The following is a 22,305-nucleotide window of genomic DNA, read 5'->3' as shown; positions in this document are numbered from 1 at the left end:
AGGACCGAAGGAACTCTATTCAGACTCTTGTACATCGGATCTGAAGGGACAGAGTAGTCACATTGACCTCCCTATCACAGCTACTGGGGAAGACGGTGTCCTGCGTGCAAATTGTGCCATGGGCACGCCTCCATGCCAGAGAATTATATGGCTTCTTCTTCCATTTCAGAGACTTGAACTCCCTTCAATGATGGGACTCCCCGGAGCTGTCATGGGGAGCAGTATTAGAATCAGACAGGATTACCATTACCACAGATGCAAGCCTGTTTGGGTGGGGGGCACACCTCCACACGCACTGGGCTCAAGGTCGGTGGTCCAAACAGAACCTAAAGAACAATATAAACTGGCTGGAACTCAGAGCCATACATATGGCCCTAAAGAGATTCACCAATATAGTACAGGGCCAACATGTCCTGATTTTAACCGACAACATTACAGCCAAGGCCCACGTCAACAGACAAGGGGGGACAAGGTCCAGGCCTCTCATGCAGGAGGCCAAATTGCTGGGGTCCTGGGCGGAACTGAATCTTGCCTCCATCAGGGCGGAGCACATATCCGGAGTGACCAACCAGCAGGCAGACTCACTGAGAAGAGCAACCGTGGACCATTCCGAATGGCTGCTGGATCCGAAGGTGTTCAGAGAGATCGTGGACAGGTTTGGTTCCCCAACCTTAGACCTTTTTGCCTCCCCAATCAACTCACAACTTCCCAGGTTCCTTTCCAGGTTCCCATCTCCATCAGTGGAGGGAACAGATGCACTCTGCAGTCCCTGGCCCAGGGAACTGCTCTATGCCTTCCCTCCCCTGCCACGATCAGGAAGATCCTTCGCGAACGAGCAGAGGTCCTCCTGATTGCGCCACATTGGCCGAGACACTCTTGGTCGCCGACCTGATGGAGCTCTCCGCATCCCCTCCATGGAGGATCCCAGCAAATCGCATCTCCCACATTCCAGACGCTCAATGGCTCCAGTTAACCATCTGGCACTTGAGAGGCAGGCCTTAGGCTGAGACTCATATTCGTCAAGGGTCATAGCTATGATTCAGCAATCCAGGCAACCCTCGATGAATAGAATATACGATGCCACATGGAGAGGCTCCTGTAATTGGTGTTCAGTTCGAAAAATTGACCTTTTGGCGGTTTCAATGCCAGTTATCTTGGAGTTCCTGAGGGATGGTCTAGACAAAGGGCTTTCTACAAGCACCATCCGCAGGCAGGTAGCATCACTTGCCACAGTTATTTCCTGCGGCAATGAATCCTTAACACATTACCCTATGATACGCTCCTTCCTAAAAGGAGCTAACAACGTCAGACCATCAACTGTACATAGATACCCCTCGTGGGATCTTCATCAGGTTTATAGGCTCTTGTTTCGCACCCTTTGAACTATTGACACTGGTTTGTTCAAACAGTTATCGATGAAGGTGGCATTTCTTGTTGCTGTAACTTCAGCCAGAAGGATCTCTGAACTGGCTGCTCTTCAGTGAGGAAGGACCTGTGTACTTTCCATAAGGACAGGGTAACCCTTACGCTAGGCCCCTCCTTCATGCCTAAGGTCAAGTCCTTGTATCATAGATCTCAGGAAATAGTTTTTCCGGACTTCTGTCCTAACCCATCTAATGACATAGAGGTTCAGTGGAACAAATCGGATGTGCGCAGGGCTTATATTGTTATATACAGAGAACCTCATCTTTCCACAGAACAGAGGCTCTGTTTGTGTCCTATCACCCTTCATCACTAGGTCAGAAGGTTTCTTCAACCACAATACGCAGGTGGATTAGAGTTTGTATTTCTCTGGCATACCAGTCTCAGTCACTGCGAGATCCCAGGCATATCACGGCCCATTCCACCGGGGCGCAGCTACTACAGCTGCCTGGTCTACTCAGGCCTCTGTAGAGGAAATTTGTAGAGCAGCAACATGGGCATCGCCCTCTTCCTTTGTCTGTCACTACAAGATGGATATATATGCATCTTCTATGGCTTCATTTGGCCGCAAGGTTTTAGAACACGCATTAACGTTGGATGGGACCCAGGCCCAATCTAATTCCCCACCCTAGGGACACTGGGCTTTGGTATGTCCCATCCGTGGGTTCTCCATCCAATCATGCTGGAGAAAGGGGCGTTGTCTTGCCTGAACGCCTTTTCTCAGCATGATGATGGAGAATCCACTCCCTCCCATTAGGTCAGTTGGCCTGGTTCCCATATTGTTCAGGCGCGTCGGACTAAAGTCTGAGTATCGCCTTAGCCTAAAACTGGGGTGCAGTTGGCACAGAGGGGGCGGTACTAAATTTCAGACTTAGTCTAATTGGAGCAGATAGATTAAGACAACCCATCTGTGGATTCTCCATCATCATGCTGAGAAAAGGCGTTCAGGCAAGACAACGCCCCTATCTCATTCTATTTTGAAATGATAGCAATGTCTTGCAGATCTCTATGCTCTTTTATTTTATTTTTTAAAAGTGGATGTATTTTCCTGTCATGGTGCAGTCAGAGCTATATCACCAAAGAGATTGCCTGGAATGAGTTTTCCTTAATCCCAACTTTAACTGTATTCAGAGCAGCATCAAAAGACACACTGGGGAAAGATACAATGTGATAGAAAAGACAGAAGATAGGCAAACCAAGAAAGGTGATCAAGCAACCTATGGTTATTTATTTATTTAGATTTATTATAGCTTCCTACTCTCATAGACTCTGGGTGACTTGCAAACACAATATGCCTTGTTTTTGCAAAGTTTCTCTTAGGTGCAACCTCTCTTTCCTTGCTTTTCATAACAACTTCACTCAAAGTGACTCCTCTGTCAGTCATGCTGGCTTATAATAGGAAAATAAATAGGCAACTGAGTAGGGGATGATGTCAGCATCCTGGCTAACACAGGATACAATGAATAATAAGTGTGCATGCATATTTGGAAGCAAGTGGGAGAATGCCAGAATTCAAGCCAGCCAGCTGGGCCTGCCTTGCTGTTCCAGGTCAGGACTGAAGAAAGCAATTAGCTTTTGGATTGTCCACTGCTGCTACAACTATTGAGCAAAGGTCCTGCTTTTCTTCAGTTATGAGGAATAGACTAATTAAGAATGAAATAAACTGCAGCATTCAGGAATTATGAGCAGTTTCACATTGAGATCAATCAATGGAAAGCTGTCACGGAAGTGTCAGGAAACAATGGCCACTAACCATGGACCCAATTTCATTACTACAGGCCTGCAGACAAGAGTGTTTCATATTCTTATCGTAGTACAGTATTTGTCCTCACCAAAATGGAGGTAAGTGATAGTTTCACAAGTACCCAAGACTACCAGATCATGAGCATGTCTAGTCCCTGCTTCTGGACTGTTTACAATGCTGCTTTCTGGTTCAGCATTTGAGCTTGATACTTGTGGTCTTGATTCCAGGTGGCCAATTTACTCTAGACCATGGTTTATATTGTGCTGATTTTTTCCAATGTAGTTTCATGCTTAAATAGCTTTCCAATGGGGGATTTTATCTGAATAGAACAGGTATAAGAAAAGAACACATGCCTATATCACCATATTCAATTTAAAATTTAATTTTAAATAGATACAAAAGCCATACTTGTCTTGTCTTCCAAAAAACTGCCTGCCCATAAGCAAAGCTTTTCTTATACTATGCCTTACACTTCAGATATTAATCAGAAATAGTTTTGACGATATTTTTCTCTTTTTTAAAATTTATTTTGTAGAGTTAATTGCTGTAGAAGCCAAGTTTGTTTTACCTGGTAACAATAGACTCAAACCTACAGATAAAAGCATTGTCAAATGAGTCATTTTCAAAGTAAGTTTGTTTCAAAAGAAGAATGGGGGGAAACTTACATTGTGGTATTTTTTTTCACAGTCACATAATTAATACCATTATTAATATACAGATGGGGCAATGAAAGAGACAGCAGTAAAAATTCAACAAGTGGGCATCCAAGTTGACAGTCTTCTTCTTCTTCTTCTTCTTCTTCTTCTTCTTCTTCTTCTTCTTCTTCTTCTTCTTCTTCTTCTTCTTCTTCTTCTTCTTCTTCTTCTTCTTCTTCTTCTTCTTCTTCTTCTTCTTCTTCTTCTTCTTCTTCTTTACAGAATTAGGGATATAGTAAATCTGTCAAATTAACTTCCTTTCCCTTCTTTTTTTCCTAATTGATACTTTGTTCATCTTTTCTGTTCATCAGGATGATACTTTGGAAAGAATTTGTGCAAAATTCAAGCACTTTTTGTTTTTCCTATCTATGCATTTTTATGACAATTTCTTTCCTGAATAGAAAACATTTGTATATGAAATTTTCTTAACATATACAAATGTATGCATTATTTTATGTGAATGTATATATGTGCATGTGTATGTATAAATATCAAAAGATTCAGATAATTCTACATAAAATTTGATATTTAGATATATATTAAACCTGAGAGTCATTATTGCAGACTTATTAACCTTGATTTAGAATCACAGATGTTGGAAGAGGCTATTAAAGTCATTTGGCCCAACTACTTATGAAGGTATCTGAATTAAGCATTTGCATCAGATTTGATCTCTACTTAACCTTATCCAGTAAAGGGAGGTCCATCACTTCTAGATAATTATGTCTACTACCAAATTGAACTGCTCTTACTGTTAAAAACACTCCTAATATTCATTTAGAATCTGCCTTCTTATGAGGTATATCCATTATTTTTTCTTGTGCTCTGGAATAATGGATATTGAGTCTTGACCTTTATTCTTTCAGGTATTTGAAGAATGCTCCTGAGAATACTGTGAAAAGTCATGGAAATAAACTGATGGGTCATCAAAGAAATCATTTCTGAATTCTGAATTGACAAGACTCAAATTATTCTATTTCAGATACACTATGAAAAGATCCATCTCTCTGGAAAAGATTCTAAAGCTTGAAAGGAGAGAGAATAGGATAATCAACAAATGGATGGATGGAGTTTACAATGGCAATGAGCGTGCCATTGGAAGAGATAGATTGACGTGGATAAAATCTATGTGGCCAGTATAAGCTGAAAATAACTTGATGTCACTCCCATCTATCCAATCATATTTCCTATCTTATACAATTAATTTCCTTTTACAAAATGGAGAACTTATCTCTGTTAAATTTCATTCACTTATTTTCAGCCCATAGTTTCTAGCCTAATTTTTTCCTCAACCTTGGCAAGTTTAAGTATGGACTGGGGATTTCCAGGAATTGAGGTCCACACATTTTAAAGTTACCAAGGTTAAGAAACACTATCAAATTCATTTGTATTTTGTTTGCTTCTGTGGTAAAAAAATTTCACCCCATACTATATTATCTGCAAATTTTATTAATAATCCTTTCATCAAGACATTGATAAAATGCTGCTGAATAATGAATCCTGGACTGAACTTGTGGCATTCCACTCTGTATTTCACCCCTGTATTTGATGAGAAATCATTGGTGAACTCTTTTGAAATATAATTTTCAACCCAGCTTTATTTTTATTAAATTGATCTACTTTCCATTCTTTAGTTGGATTGGACAAAATTGGACAACCATTTATCTAAAATGGTATAGGGTTTCCTGCCTGAGCAGGGGATTGGACTAGATGACTTTCAAGGTTCCTTTGAACTCTGTTAATATTAATTTGTGAATTTTAATGTTATGCAGTACTTTTAAACTGTTTGCTGAAATCAAAACATGTTATACTTAAAACATTCATATACTCTGCAATGGAAGATATCCAAGTTTTACAAAATGAGCTCAGTTTAGCCCAGGGGTAGGCAACCTTGGCTCTTTTATGACTCATGTACTTCAACTCCCAGAATTCCTGAGCCAGCCATGCTGGCTCAGGAATTCTGGGAGTTGAAGTCCACAAGTCATAAAAGAGCCAAGGTTGCCTACCCCTGGTTTAGCCTAAACAAATTGGTGCTGATTTCCATGATGCTTTAAGAAAACAATCATCTTAAAACTGTCATTCATTTTTTGTCTGCCCTAAAATCGTCCTGGACATCAGTATTAGACTAATCAGCTTGCAGTTTGCTCCCTAACTCTTTTTTATTTTATTTTTGGAGATAGGATACCATTGATGTTCTTCTAATTAACCAATTCTCCAGAATTTTTCAAAGGTAATACATATCAGTTTAACTCTATCAGCAGCAAATTCTTTTTTATCTAGAAAGTTAAAATCCTTCAAAGTAAACAGTGTTCTCTGACTAAATTTCTACCAGACTGAAACTTGTCAGTTCATTCTGCATTTCATAGTTGCCTGTGGAGCACATACCCCTTTGTGAAGCAGATAGCCAAAAGAGGAACTCTGTTATCAGTTAGCATGTTGCCTTTTTCACTGAGCAACTGGTAAATTTTTCTCTTCTCTTTATTTTGAACATATCTAAAGAATGTCCCTAGTATTCTATTTCCAGGCAGAACAATTAATCAGTGGAATGACTTGCCTCCTGAAGTTGTGGGTGTTCCATCACTGGAGCTTTTAAAGAGGAGACTGGACAGCATTTCTCTGGAATGGTATAAAATCTCTTGCTTGTGCCAGGGGTTGGACTGTAAGACCTCCAAGATCCCTTCCAACTCTGTTATTCTTTGCCAAGAATATCTAATTCTGTTCTTCAGTTTTCTGGATTTCTCCACATCATGAAACTTCCTTCATATATTCTTCTTTGCTGACTGTTTCCTCTTTCTACTTCTGAAATAGTTTCCTGTTATAAATGCCCTTTTCAGACTTTCATAAAGTTTGTTGTATATGGGCTTCTTCTGTTTTCAGGAATTTTTATTTCTTCACTGTAACTGTATAGTAGCTCCAAGGGCCATGCTATATTGGCTGCAAAATCCAGAAAACACTATAGGACTGTAGATGGCTAAAAATATGAGAAACTGGAAAAGTGATATTGTTCCAGATGTTAAGGAATGGCTTTTGGAAACTTGTGATATAATTCTTTTGTAAAAGGCAATATTTATTGGAGGGCTTTAAAGTGGCTAATGATGCAGCTCTGGTCTGGCTTCTGGTTTGTGGTCGTGCCTCATCATCAGTGTGGCTTTGGGTTTGCTTTTTGCGTGGATGTGTGGTGGTGACATCCTGTGTGGTTTTTGTGAGTGTGGGTCTGGTATCATTTTTTGTGTTAGGGAGTCGTTTGTCAATAAGGGCGGGTTTCCAAATGGCTGGTAGGCGGGAGGTATCATCTCGCTTGTTCATGCTGTGTGGGCGTTTTTCTATCTCGATGGCTTCTCTGATTATTCTGTTATTAAAATGTTCACTTTTGGCAATGGTTCTGGTATTTTTAAAGTCAATTTCATGTCCTGTGGCTTTAAGGTGTTGGACCAGGGAAGATGTTGGTTCCTCTTTTTTGACTGAGTTCTTATGTTCTTCAATGCGTGCACTTATTCTTCTGTTGGTTTGTCCGATGTATGTGGTGGGACAAGTGGTGCATGGGATTTCGTATACTCCTTGATTTTCTAATTCAATTTTATCTTTGGGGTTTCTAAGGATGGTGGATATTTTTCTGTTTGTGCAGAATGCTGTTTTGATGTTGTGTTTATGGAGGATCTTACTGATTCTGTCTGTGGTGCCTTTTATGTATGGGAGGAGGGCTTTGCCGTTTTCTTGTTCTTCGTCTTGGATTTTAGTGGGGGTTTCTTTTTGGATTAGGTTTGTAATCTTATTTCTATGGAATCCATTGGATGTTAGTACATTGGTGAGAGTGTGTAGTTCGGGTTTTAGGTGTTGTTCGTCAGCTAAGCGTTTTGTTCTGGAGATGAGTGTCTTGGCTACAGAGTTGATCTGTGCTGGGTGGTGGTGTGAGAGAGCGTGCAGATAGCGGTTTGTGTGTGTTTTCTTCTGGTAGATGGTGTGTCCTAGGGAGCCATTGGATTTCTTGTAGACTAAGACATCCAGGAAGGGAAGTTGGTTGTTAGCTTCTGTTTCCATGGTGAACTGTATTTTGGGGTGTAGGCTGTTGAGGTGTGTGAGGAAGTTGTCCAGTTTTTCTTTCCCATGTGGCCAGATTATGAAGGTGTCGTCTACGTATCTGAGCCAGAGTTTGGGTTTGTGATCCGATTTTTCTAGAGCTTGGGTTTCAAAGTGTTCCATGTAGAGGTTGGCAATGACAGGTGAGAGGGGTGATCCCATGGGTGCTCCTTCTGTTTGTTTGTATTTTTGTCCATTATAGATGAAGTATGTGTTGGATAGGCAGTGGTTGGTCAGATCTAAGATGTGTTTGGGGGGGTTATATTTGTTTTGGATAGCTATCAAGGCTTCTTTGATAGGCACTTGGGTGAAGAGGGATATGACATCGAAGCTCACGAGTAGGTCGCTGGGCTGTAAGTTTTGTTTCTTTATGATCTCTATAAACTGGAATGAGTTTTTTACATGTGAGGTGATGGATTCTGCATAGGGCTGTAGTTGTTTGGCGAGAAATTTGGCTAGGTTTTGTAGAGGTGAGCCTATGGAGCTGACTATAGGTCTGAGTGGGGTTCCTTCTTTGTGTATCTTGGGGAGACCATAGAGTTTGGGGCATCTGGATGATTTCTCTCTGGGAATGATTCTTTGCTGGATCTCTTCGCTAATGGGGGAGGCTTTTATTTTGGATCTGGTGGTTTTTTCCAGGTAGGTGGTGGGATCTGTATTTAGGGGTTTGTATGTGGAATCTTGGAGTAGGTTGGTTAATTTGGTTTGGTAGTCAGATGTGTTCACTCACAAAAACCACACAGGATGTCACCACCACACATCCATGCAAAAAGCAAACCCAAAGCCACACCGATGATGAGGCACGACCACAAACCAGAAGCCAGACCAGAGCTGCATCATTAGCCACTTTAAAGCCCTCCAATCCATACATGAAGCAAACTGACACCCTCCATGAAATGAGGCACGACCACAAACGCGAAGCCAAAAAATAGCAAGGCAGCCCAAAATCTTAAACCCCTCTGCAACTCAGACTAACCTGAGCACAACCAAACAGAACACTCCCCCAGCCAATCAGAGCACAGCCAACCCCCCAGCCAATCAGAGCACAGCCAACCCCCCAGCCAATCAGAGCACAGCCAAGCCCCTAACCAATCAGAACACACCTCCACCCAATCAGAACACAGCCAAGCTCCCACCCAATCAGTTCATACCCCCACTGGCAGTTAAAAGGAAGAAACAGCTAAGACCACACATTGCTGCTCGAAGCACGAAGCTGAAAACACCAGCCTGAAGATGACGAATGGGACTTCGTCGAAACGTCGCCAAGACACTTCCAATTTTACGCGGGAGAAAACCCGAACAACTAAAGACCTACATACAAACACCCGCGAAAACCTCAGAAAACAAATATCGAACCTCTACGGGGAGGAAATCCACCATCTGACCAGGACCTATGAAAAACCTGAAGTCCAAAGAGCTTCCATTTTATGCGACCTCACATTCCTACGCAACTGCCGAGATCAAAATCTAATCCCCACATGTTTCCAACTGAAATTCCACTCCAACTCTGCAGCCACCAAACGGATCCTGAAAAGAACAGAATTGGCCCTAATCAGAAATGAACTTCACACAAAAAGATTCCTCCTAGACCGAATTAACAAAGATCTCCTCACACTCCACCTCAAACTCAGCAACAAGATCCACCCCGCACTTTGGGACAAATCCAAACAACTCGCCGTCTGGAGAGCCGAAACACAGACCACCCTCAAGACAGATACACACACCAACAAACTCCGAAGACTACAAGAACGCCAGAAACAAACCCCTCCTCCCTCACAGCCACACATGAAACAAACAGTGCATAACATCTCAGATAGGATCCTCACCAAAGCCGAAACCAATGTCCTTTCCAAAGGATTCAACTTTGCAGTCACTCCCAAACACATCCCCACTGAAACCATTATATGTGGAGTTGAAAAACCAGCCTGACCAAAATCAACCCCGACGACGCTAACAGAATCAGACTCGAAATCACCAACATCCTCTGTACCAGCAAGCCACCCAAAAGCAACTTACCCAAAGAGGAACAGACAGCACTACGTAACCTGAAAGAAGACACCAGCATAATAATCCTACCAGCAGACAAGGGCAACGCCACGGTGGTTATGAACACATCTGACTACCAAACCAAATTAACCAACCTACTCCAAGACTCCACATACAAACCCCTAAATACAGATCCCACCACCTACCTGGAAAAAACCACCAGATCCAAAATAAAAGCCTCCCCCATTAGCGAAGAGATCCAGCAAAGAATCATTCCCAGAGAGAAATCATCCAGATGCCCCAAACTCTATGGTCTCCCCAAGATACACAAAGAAGGAACCCCACTCAGACCTATAGTCAGCTCCATAGGCTCACCTCTACAAAACCTAGCCAAATTTCTCGCCAAACAACTACAGCCCTATGCAGAATCCATCACCTCACACGTAAAAAACTCATTCCAGTTTATAGAGATCATAAAGAAACAAAACTTACAGCCCAGCGACCTACTAGTGAGCTTCGATGTCATATCCCTCTTCACCCAAGTGCCTATCAAAGAAGCCTTGACAGCTATTCAAAACAAATATAACCCCCCCAAACACATCTTAGATCTGACCAACCACTGCCTATCCAACACATACTTCATCTATAATGGACAAAAATACAAACAAACAGAAGGAGCACCCATGGGATCACCCCTCTCACCTGTCATTGCCAACCTCTACATGGAACACTTTGAAACCCAAGCTCTAGAAAAATCGGATCACAAACCCAAACTCTGGCTCAGATACGTAGACGACACCTTCATAATCTGGCCACATGGGAAAGAAAAACTGGACAACTTCCTCACACACCTCAACAGCCTACACCCCAAAATACAGTTCACCATGGAAACAGAAGCTAACAACCAACTTCCCTTCCTGGATGTCTTAGTCTACAAGAAATCCAATGGCTCCCTAGGACACACCATCTACCAGAAGAAAACACACACAAACCGCTATCTGCACGCTCTCTCACACCACCACCCAGCACAGATCAACTCTGTAGCCAAGACACTCATCTCCAGAACAAAACGCTTAGCTGACGAACAACACCTAAAAACCGAACTACACACTCTCACCAATGTACTAACATCCAATGGATTCCAAAGAAATAAGATTACAAACCTAATCCAAAAAGAAACCCCCACTAAAATCCAAGACGAAGAACAAGAAAATGGCAAAGCCCTCCTCCCATACATAAAAGGCACCACAGACAGAATCAGTAAGATCCTCCATAAACACAACATCAAAACAGCATTCTGCACAAACAGAAAAATATCCACCATCCTTAGAAACCCCAAAGATAAAATTGAATTAGAAAATCAAGGAGTATACGAAATCCCATGCACCACTTGTCCCACCACATACATCGGACAAACCAACAGAAGAATAAGTGCACGCATTAAAGAACATAAGAACTCAGTCAAAAAAGAGGAACCAACATCTTCCCTGGTCCAACACCTTAAAGCCACAGGACATGAAATTGACTTTAAAAATACCAGAACCATTGCCAAAAGTGAACATTTTAATAACAGAATAATCAGAGAAGCCATCGAGATAGAAAAACGCCCACACAGCATGAACAAGCGAGATGATACCTCCCACCTACCAGCCATTTGGAAACCCGTCCTTATTGACAAACGACTCCCTAACACAAAAAATGATACCAGACCCACACTCACAAAAACCACACAGGATGTCACCACCACACATCCACGCAAAAAGCAAACCCAAAGCCACACCGATGATGAGGCACGACCACAAACCAGAAGCCAGACCAGAGCTGCATCATTAGCCACTTTAAAGCCCTCCAATCCATACATGAAGCAAACTGACACCCTCCATGAAAATGAGGCACGACCACAAACGCGAAGCCAAAAATAGCAAGGCAGCCCAAAATCTTAAACCCCTCTGCAACTCAGACTAACCTGAGCACAACCAAACAGAACACTCCCCCAGCCAATCAGAGCACAGCCAACCCCCCAGCCAATCAGAGCACAGCCAACCCCACAGCCAATCAGAGCACAGCCACGCCCCTAACCAATCAGAACACACCTCCACCCAATCAGAACACAGCCAAGCTCCCACCCAATAAGTTCATACCCCCACTGGCAGTTAAAAGGAAGAAACAGCTAAGACCACACATTGCTGCTCGAATCACGAAGCTGAAAACACCAGCCTGAAGATGACGAATGGGACTTCGTCGAAACGTCGCCAAGACACTTCCAATTTTACGCGGGAGAAAACCCGAACAACCGAAGACCTACATACAAACACCCGCGAAAACCTCAGAAAACATATATATATATGTATATGTATATGTATATGTATATTTATATGTAGGTGTTTGGTTATTCGGGTTTTCTCCCGCGTAAAATTGGAAGTGTCTTGGCGACGTTTTGACGTTTCGAAACGTTGCCAAGACACTTCCAATTTTTCACGGGAGAAAACCCGAATAACCAAAGACCTACATACAAACACCTGCGAAAACCTTAATGTTATCCTTAATAACATTAAAAATGTGAATCCTGGGTATACACATATCAATAAAAATGTAGAAAAAATGAACACCAGGATAAAAATAAACAAGACTATTCAACATAAACAAGCTTGTAAGAGTTACTGAGCTTTCGTCGGCCAGACTACCAACATCATCAGAGTTGGAATGCTAGGTGATTAGGGAGCTTGCCTATATAGCTGCCTGTCTCTGTGCCCGACTTCTCGGTGCATCATCGGCCCATTGATTGTGTTAATCTGCAACATGCTAAGTTGATTCACATCCGGCAGCCTGTTGGTGGACCCGATGGTTGTGTTCAGATCCTCCATTGCTTTTCTAGCACACGTGTGGGCCCCTGGGGGGCAGCTGTCAAGCCGTCTCTGCTCTTTATCTCTCTCCCCTCTCATTTTGGAGCGATCTCTCAATCTGCATTTCAAACACCCTGTAGGGCTGTCATCCTCCCCTAAGGCCACCATTGTTTCACCCGTAGCTCCCTCTCCCCAATTCTGCAAAGAGCAGCTGTTTCGATGTTCCTGCTCCCTATTCCCCCCCTTTTTGTCTGTCCTTCTGAACCGCTTCCGTGCATCTGTTTCCAACATCTGATCTTGACACGTCGTTAGTTTGTTGTCTCCTCCCATAGCAGCCATTGCCGCCTCACCTCTAGCCCTGTCGCTCGGAAGGAGAGACAAAAAGGGGTGGGGGAATAGGGAGCAGGAACATCTGAACAGCTGCTCTTTGCAGAATTGGGGAGAGGGAGCTATGGGTAAAACAACGGTGGCCATAGGGGAGGATGACAGCCCTACAGGGTGTTTGAAATGCAGATTGAGAGATCGCTCCAAAATAAGAGGGCAGAGAGATAAGGAGCAGAGACGGCTTGACAGCTGCCCCCAGGGGCCCGCACACATGTTATAAAAGCAATGGAGGATCTGAACACAACCATTGGGTACACCAACAGGTTGTTGGATATGAATCAACTTAGCATGTTGCAGATTAACACAATCAATGGGCTGATGACATGCTCGAGAAGCCGGGCACAGAGACAGACAGCTATATAGGCAAGCTCCCTAATCACCTAGCATTCCAACTCTGATGACGTTGGTAGTCTGGCTGACGAAAATTCAGTAACTCTTTTACTTACAAGCTTGTTTATGTTAAACAGTCTTGTTTATTTTTATCCTGCTGTTCATTTTTTCTACATTTTTATTGATGTATATATATCTCATAGTCTAGTTTGTAATATCTTTCATTTTTTATTTGTATTTATTCTTTAAGCTTACATATGGTCCTGTTTAACTGTGTATGGGTCTCTGAAGGAGAATAGAAGGAGTCTATGCTTGCTAGAAATTGTCTCCCAACAGAAGATCCATGGTTGCTAGAGACTGTCTCCCAATAAATATTATGATAATTAAAGACCTCCATCACTAATACTTTATGATCCTTTGAGAGATTTGTAATTTGCTTTTGGTAAGAATTTTTGGTTGGGTAGGTAATAGCAGATGTCAACGACAGTACTGCTTTTCTTCTCTTCTCCAGTTATTTTAATTTAGGTGTTTTCTACATTATCATTATATTTACTTCCTTAGATTTCTGAGCAGGTGTATATATTTTTTATATACCGTGCAAATTCATCTTGCCATTATCTTGTTTGTTTTTCATATTCAGAGTTTACAGTGAACAAAAGGCATGATTATGAGCCAATCTTCTTTCTATTTTGTTTTCACTGAGTGACTTCATGGATTCAATTACAACAACTCTTTAAAAAAGTGTACATCTAAAAATTCTTCTGATTAACTTTGCCATGCTTCAGCCAAATATATTTTTCCATTTCCTACAAAGTGCAACTTATTTTGTGCCAGCAGTCCTTGTTTTACCAATGGTCCTAGAAAGCAACTTCTTACATAGATACCATTTCTAAACCCAGTCAACCCACTTGCTGTGTTTTTCCCCTTTTTTCTTGGTTCTCTTCTGTACACTCAAAAGATGAATAAGAACACTAGTTTAGCACCCCCCAGTCTTATGTCTGGATCTTTGAAGTGATGATTCATGTTATGCTTTGAAGTATTAACTGTGCATACCTGGATTAGCAGGAAGGAATAACCATCAGTGAACTTGTTAAGTCTTAGAAACTGCTCTGTCACATCCTTGATTTGATAAGCTAGAAACGAAGAACATCAGAGTTCCAATCAGTACTTGAAAATCTATATAAATTAATATAAAACCATATAAGATAATTTTGTCTCCCTATAAGTGCTTGGCTATTATTCTATGTACTCATTTTAATCCAAATGACCCCAAATTTGTTCCTCTTTAAAAGAAGACTAAATAGCAGTTTACATGTTACATGTTGCTTACATGAAGTTGTTTTCTGTTGTAAAACACTGGTATCAGGAAATAATTCTGGGGAAACAATCTGTTTCAATCTGAATCTACTTTATTGATGGCACTCATTTGCTGTGGTAAGTTGTCAGAACTGCGGTACATCTTAACTTGGTGATATCTCTGTTACAAGCCTCTGAAACTGAATATATAGATTCTGATACAGAATATAGTTATTTTATGATTGAGTGAGTTGCCTGGAACCTGGCACATCATTTGCAGAATGGTGGTGGGGAATAACTCATATAGGTAGTTTGCTTTGAATGACTCATGCTGTAAAGCAATAAGTATGACCTCAACTGACATATGTGATGTGATATTACTTTCTGATAGCTGAATACATTCAGTGGCAAGTGGGGTGATCAGCTTGTTCCACAATGTGTACTTTTATCACTTGCATTTCTAAAGCCACAGATTATGCTTTGCACATAAAATAGTAATTTCATCGAAGGAAAAATAAACAGCTAATCAACAAAAATATACCTTTGGGTTCTACAGTATTTCAGTGTTTAAATAGAAAAGCACAGATATACATGTAGATACAAATCCTATAATGTGCAACATTTCTCACCATGGAGGAAGATTGTGACCAGATTAGGCATTTTCATTCTGCTACCCTAAAATGGTTGATGCATAATTTTTTTTTCTTTGGGGTTTTTTTTATATTTAAACTGGGCTAAACACACATTTGATACATCTTCATAGAACTTCCCTGTAGAAAAGGCTATCCTAAGAGTGATCCAAAAGATACAAAACCAAGTAACATAAACCTTAGAATCCGAGAATTATAGAGTTGGAAAGGACAACAAGAATCATGTCATCCAATCTTCTACAATGTGCAGGAGAAGCCATGAAATCATTCACAAGAGGTAGCTGAACAGATGATCTACATCTTATTAGAATTAGATTGTGATATTCAGAACTATGCTGGATTTGGGATTTCTTTTCTGGTTTTTGTATGTTTTTTATTATATACACAGCTCTTCCACATTCAAACAATATTACTCACACTTGCTGTATGTGAGCTGCAATACATCATTCTATCATGTTGATCTTTTTGTCCTTCATTAGTTATCCTCTTAATGTACAAAACAACTCTAAGAGTAATTAAGCTGTCCAGCAAAATGAGATAGGAAAATGATGAAATGATAAAATGGATTCACCTCAGGAAGAATAAATATTAAAAAAAACCTCCTTATAAGTACAAATAATGCACATCAGGAAGAAAAGTTAAAATCTCCCTTCTTATCATATTATTAGTTTTCTACTTATAGAAAAAAAACCCAATGTAATTGCTAATTCAGCTTTATGGTATGTTACAGAAGCTGTTGGGTTTCTGACATATATATATATATATATATATATATATATATATATATATATATATATATATATATATATATATATATATATATATATATATCTCCTCTTCCCCTTGGCTTGGGCTTTGTGTGTTTGTGTGGTGGGGAAGTATAGGGAGAAGGGAAGTAATCGTATATTTTTTTCAAGATGATAAGGGAAAATTGGCTGGCTGTCAGCAATTTTTGCTTAGGGCAGACAGTTTCTAGACATGGAAACCTGAAGTTTGAGGCATAATTGTGCTGCCAGAAATAATAAAAGAGATGTTGTAATGAGACTTTAATTTTTATTGAGGCCCAGCAGCTGCTGATTTCTGTGGAGCATGATGACGTCTTTATGGTATATTTTATGATGAGTGGATGATGGCTATCTGCCCCCTAGCACATACTATGGTTAAAATGTCTTTATAGGAACCTGATTTTGAGGCAAGGTTGGTTGAAATAGAACTCTGAAATTCCGCAGTATCTTGATTTTGATTGCAAAAGAGGCCAACCATACTACATGAGAAGTATGAAAACTTTTACTCAGAAATTCAGCTTAAATAAATCCTGAACATTGTGAAGTTTAAAAATAAATTGGTCTTGAAAATATCATTTGACGGATGCAGAAAGAGAGGGATTAATTTTTTAAATATGGCTTTATTATTGAATGTGATTATTTTGCTGGGTCATCCTTTTAGAATTTTCCCAATACAAACTACTTTTGCTTCTCAAGCATTGGGTTAAATGGAAATACTCCTAGGTGCTCACTGAGACATTTTCTGTCTCCAATTTTCAGGAAACATAACTAAAGCTAATTAGTTGCTAATGAGAGCCTCTTGCAGATTTTGGTAGGCTTAAAGGCAGGATTGTTATCTCAAGAAGTGACTCATTTGGATAATAATATATACCATGTTCAGGTGAGAGAATGGGCTTGAAGGTGGCATCTTCCTTTACCTACTAGTCTCCCCCTGACTTGTCCAGCCTCCTCCTTTGTAGCATTGACTGTAGGGAGACTGACTTATGGCATATGGGCCAATCTATAAGCAAGCTTGTAGCTATTGTCTTGGGACTCTAATGGCAATGCTTACTACAATAAGAAGTTTAGAGGTAGCATCTTGAATCTGGTTTGGCATTATTATATCAAACTTCAGAGACTAAAAGGAAATCCAGGTATTGTTTCCTGTCACCACCTGCTGGATACAGTTTGCAATTTTTGCTAGAATAACATTGTTATTTTTTCTGCACTTTACAGTATGTGGCTCACTAGAAGCACAAATCCTTACAGGCAATATTACTATGAATAAAGATTGCACAGATTTCTATCTGCTGATCCCAAGGTAGAGGGGAAGAAGAACATTTGGAAATTGGGAGTAGTGGTTGTTGTTTATATCATTAAATTCTTGTTGATGGACCTTTGTCTGATAACATGAATACTGCTATTTCCACATATCTTGGGTATCTGAGTGGGAAAGGCAAGGGTTTCTCTCCTGATACCCAAGTTATGGCAAGGACTTTCTGGGCTAAATGCTCAAACGAGTAGTTCATGCTAGTCAAAACAGAGATAGCGAATCCAGTCAATGCATTTTTTAAACTTGTATTGCACGGAATCTAGAGACACCACTATAGAATCCTGATTATATGACAGCCATGCTGGATACATTTAACCTTTACTGCACCTTGGGTAAAATGTGCTTCCCCCAAATAATCTTGTGCAATCTGCAGACTCGGCTTCAGTTCTACTGGTAGCATTGAAGGATATGCCCAGTTTAATACTTTGGGAGCATTACAGTCTATTTAATATTCATTCTATTAACAATTTTATGAAAATAGAAATAAGAAAGAATATTGTAGCTTTTCCAGTTTTTGCTCTGGCCCTATCTACTTACTTTATCTTAAAGTAAGTATCTTAAAATAATTGACTTCTGCTTTAAAGATAGAGATAGGCAGCTAAGTGCCCTCCAGATGTTTTGGCCATAATCATAGGAATCCAAGGAGAGAGCAGAAGGGGAGAGGGAGGGAAGTGATGAAGAACACAATAACCACTAACTCTGCCCCTTACATGCTTATTTGCATTCTCCTAATGCAAGTATGAAAGGGTACAGCTTGCTTTGTGAATGACACAATTTCATTTGTCATTTTGGTATTAAGAGCACCCTCCTATAGCTATATCTCCCCTAAAGGCTATACTTTGAACTGAAGGCTACAAGATTACTTACAGCTTTTGTGGACAAATATAAAGAACCTGAGAAAGTAAAGTGGGTATATATCACCCATCTTTGCTTCCCACTGCAAGCTGGGTCTAGTTGGATTAACTATTCTTTTGCTTCCTTATACAGAGGCTCATATTATTTACTTCTGTATGGAGGTTTTCCCTTCAACCTCTTCTAAAATTTCTACCAGCCTTTCAGATCTTTTTGAGAAAAACCGTAAACTTTTGTCTAAAAGTTTAAAATTTAATACTGTATTCATGGCATACAGGCTAGGCTGGCTTTTACTTCCTTTGGATGTAAATTTTGGTGTATGTCTCTCCAAACATTAAAATGTCAATATCCTCTTTAGACTATGTTCTTATGTCTTTCTCTTCAGAACTAAGCAAATAGTTCCTTGTTCCAAAAAAAAGATACAGTCCTTATACAGCTTTTTAGTGTCCCTTGATTTGTCTGAGAAAGTAAATTTAGAAAAGAAAAAATAATTCTGAAACACTATCCTGGACTTAAATATTGTGTCAATGCCTCCCTCTGCTGAACAGTTTACAATATTCTTCAGTCTCTTAGTTTGTTGATGGTTTCCATCTCTATGACAGGCCAGATACAGATATAGATGGGAAATTTGTTTGCTAGATTTGCTACATGTGGTTAACACATCAAAAATGCACAGGCTATAGAGGTTTGAGCAAAAATATTGGCTTCTTGCAGTGCAATTCAGAAGCTGAATGGTAAACGGGGTTATTGCAGTTTGTCTGGGACTTTTTGGCACATTGAAAATAGCTTCTTCTGTTCCAGAATGTCACCATTTCATCTCTTTGTCAGAATCTTTTTTCTCCACTTCTCTGTTTTTCAAGGAAAGTGGTAAAAAGAACAAGACAAGAGGGAGAGAAAAAAGGAATTCTGCCAATGATATGAGAACCATTTACTTACACTTCCCTGTGTTTAGTTTGTGTAATTTTAACTTGAGATGGTAAGCGGTCAGTGTCTTTGCAACAGGGCATTGGTTAATGGGCTATAAAAACAAAAGCTATCATTGGATTTAGAAGCCATATTGAGGAGGAATGATGTCATAAATGAGAACAGCTTATTATTATTTTTATAAATATTTTATTAATTTTCTAGTTTTACAATCATAAGTACTTAATAAACAACATGTTGTCTGGGTCCATCAGTAATTCAGTGGTACATATTAACTTCTTCAATCTAGCTACAACATTACACCATCCAGTGTTTCCTCTCTATAAGTGTCTCTATCACTTATAGTTTTCTCATAATAAATTATATTTGGGCAACCAAAAGCTTCTCTTGTTCAAACCCTCTTAGAATTTTCATATTTCCCTTCTCATACCAAATGTAAAATTCCAGTTATAAATCCTATTTTTCTAGTTCTAATAACACTTCTATTTCTAACAATTGTCTATTCTCTTAGCCATATTCGAACATCTCTTTAATAGTATAATATCCCATCTAATGGGTCAAGACCTCTATTTTCTTCAATCTTACTCTAGCTTTCTTCCTTTGCCAACTAACTTTCAAGTCCTTTGAATCATCAAGTAGTTCTTCCTCTATTTTTATCTATATTATTTGGAATAAGTAAGACAATTTGGTTAAGGTATTTTTAGAAGAATGTTCAGCCCATTGATATTCATTAAACAGCCTCCCTCCTTCTCCAATTTCCCATAATTCTCCTAACAGTTTTATCTTCCATTTGATCTGCTCTTCTTCCTTATCCTCAAGAGTGTTCTGAGATCTTGACAGGTAATTCCATTCTGTTTTATTACAGCCCAGGAATTTCTAGGAAAACCTAGTTAGCATGCAACTATGATTTCACAATATTTATTCAAAACCTTTTTCAAAATATAATTTGTTTCCATATCAGAAGTAATCCATCTTTAACATAAATCAGTTGATAAAGTTATAAATGTATTGATTATTCTAAAATATATAATACTCACCCATGTCTAATAAACAACATGCACGAGAAACAGTTAAAATTAAAATCACATGTAATCATTCAAATTGCTCAGAACTTTAAAATTAATCATTGCTTGGAGCTAGTGATCTTAATTTATGGAGACAACCATAAAAGAGAAAGTGCCTAAGGTTTTCCAGATACAGGTCACTTAAAATTGTTTTAATTGAACATATTAGCACTGTAAATTTAACAGATCAAAGTAGTAATCATTTCAAATCAGACAGAACTAATATATGCATTCTCTTAAGCAGTTTCAGCTAAATTACCAATAATTGGGCTCTGATATTTTGAATGGACTGCAGATAATAATGGAAACTACCTTATACTTTGTCCATATCAAAGACAAATAATGGCCATATCCTAAACTACCCCAAAAGGATATTTGGAACATTTTTTAAAAAAACAAATTTGGAACTTTTCCTAAGAAACAATGAGTATATTTATTTTCCAGCATGCCTCTTGGGACTTAGAGTAACTTTATGACTTATTTAGCAATCCTGAGAAATAGGATATGAATTGACCCAGAGCAAACGGATGAGCTTCATAGCTGAATAGAGAAAGTCCCATTTTATGTCATGCTTAAAAGTTGAATAGATAAACTGTAGATTACATCAGATGAATATTGTTCAGTAATCCTTCCAAGATTGTAGGACCAGAAGTTTTGGGATGGAGGCCACATCAGTCTTTGAAATGTGTGTCAAGGGCTGTAGTGTCAAAAGGCACAAACCACATGAAATGATTTAAAAAATTGGTGGGGTGGTGAAAACCCAACTAATTTTAAAAATAATATTTTTTAAAATTTATTGAATTATTACCTGTTAAAGCTTAACATGTATACAAACGTACAATGATTCCATTTGAATTGATTATTTTGACTTCTGTTTTTGTGTTGCGGCAAGATGGGATGCAGGAAGGCAGAGCTCTGCCTTCCGCGCCCGATTTTGCCTTGCTGAGGGCACTGAAAAGGGCCTAAAGAGGCGATGAAGAAGGAGGGGTGCCTTGTTGATCACAGAGAGATGGTGGTCTCTCCGTTCGATCCAAGGAAAGCTCTATAAACCGGCAGGGGAAAGACCGGCCACACTTCTGCAGCTGGCCATTAGCTGCTGACAACCAAAGAACAAAAGCTTTAATTAGCACATCGTAAACAGCATGTTTGGACTGGGTGAGAATATTGATCCTTTCTTTACTATCTTACAACTGAATTTCCTGGGAAAGGCTCCCAAGAAGCTTAAAACCTCTGGATGTGAATGGATGTGGCATTTTAACTTTTTTATGGGAGACAAAAATACACAATACTGAAGTGAAAGTAATGTAAAGCTACAGTTTTGATAAATCTGAGAACTGAGATAAATTGTTAAGATTTTCTCTTTGGAAAAAAAAATATTGAGGTGAAATATAAGAAATATAAGAAATCAACCCTTTGTTTTAAGAATGGACTTTGACTGATATCTAGTGGTGAATTTGAGTACAGCACTATAACTAGTTCCTTGGCTGCTTGGTGAATTGGTAAGGGACAACAGCTGGCAATAAAGGAAAATATTTTGGCATATCTATCATCCTGACCTTCTTGGACTATAAATACCTACTGAGCTTGGACTTTTAATCTCAAGAACTAGTGGGAGAGAAAGAAAATTTGAATTTTGAATATGTCTGGCTGCAGGGAGTTGAACATTTTGAAAACTTGGAACATTGTGGATTACAACCTTGCCTGACTGGTAATTTACCGGATATTAGAGGCAAAGGATTACTAAAAAATATTGTTATTAGGATGGGATTATAAAGGCTATATATAAAGACCAGAAAACTAGAGAATTCAGTTCCACTCTTACTGAGACTGGTGATACTGGAGGATTTCTAGGAATGATGCCTCAAGAAAAAACAAATACCTTTCAGAAGGAAATACTCTTTATGCTACAACAAATTCATGAAACAATTGTTGCACACAAAG

The 22,305-nt window shown here is 39.5% G+C and overlaps 2 long non-coding RNA genes across 4 annotated transcripts in view; one reads left to right on the top strand and one right to left on the bottom strand.

The window, feature by feature from the left end:
• LOC120314540 overlaps positions 1-22,305 on the bottom strand; it is a 153,917-nt gene that overhangs the window by 22,901 nt on the left and 108,711 nt on the right. Inside the window, exon 3 of the long non-coding RNA XR_005558475.1 lies at positions 14,535-14,614. This is a non-coding gene — a long non-coding RNA (uncharacterized LOC120314540). The remainder of the gene's footprint in view (positions 1-14,534; positions 14,615-22,305) is intronic.
• Positions 621-5,751, top strand: LOC120314541. 3 transcript variants are annotated; one of them, XR_005558477.1, is made up of 4 exons: positions 621-655; positions 3,201-3,264; positions 3,702-3,793; positions 4,728-5,751. It is a non-coding gene; the product is annotated as an uncharacterized LOC120314541 (long non-coding RNA). The 3 variants fall into 3 exon arrangements; XR_005558478.1 differs by lacking the exon at positions 621-655 and adding an exon at positions 2,283-2,626; XR_005558476.1 differs by lacking the exon at positions 621-655 and having other exon boundaries at positions 2,283-3,264.

This window comes from Crotalus tigris, unplaced genomic scaffold (genome assembly GCF_016545835.1).
Source record: "Crotalus tigris isolate CLP2741 ecotype Arizona unplaced genomic scaffold, ASM1654583v1 scf7180000018941.1685476, whole genome shotgun sequence".
Taxonomy (NCBI): Eukaryota; Metazoa; Chordata; class Lepidosauria; order Squamata; family Viperidae; genus Crotalus; species Crotalus tigris.
This window is presented reverse-complemented; position numbering and strand designations above follow the sequence as displayed.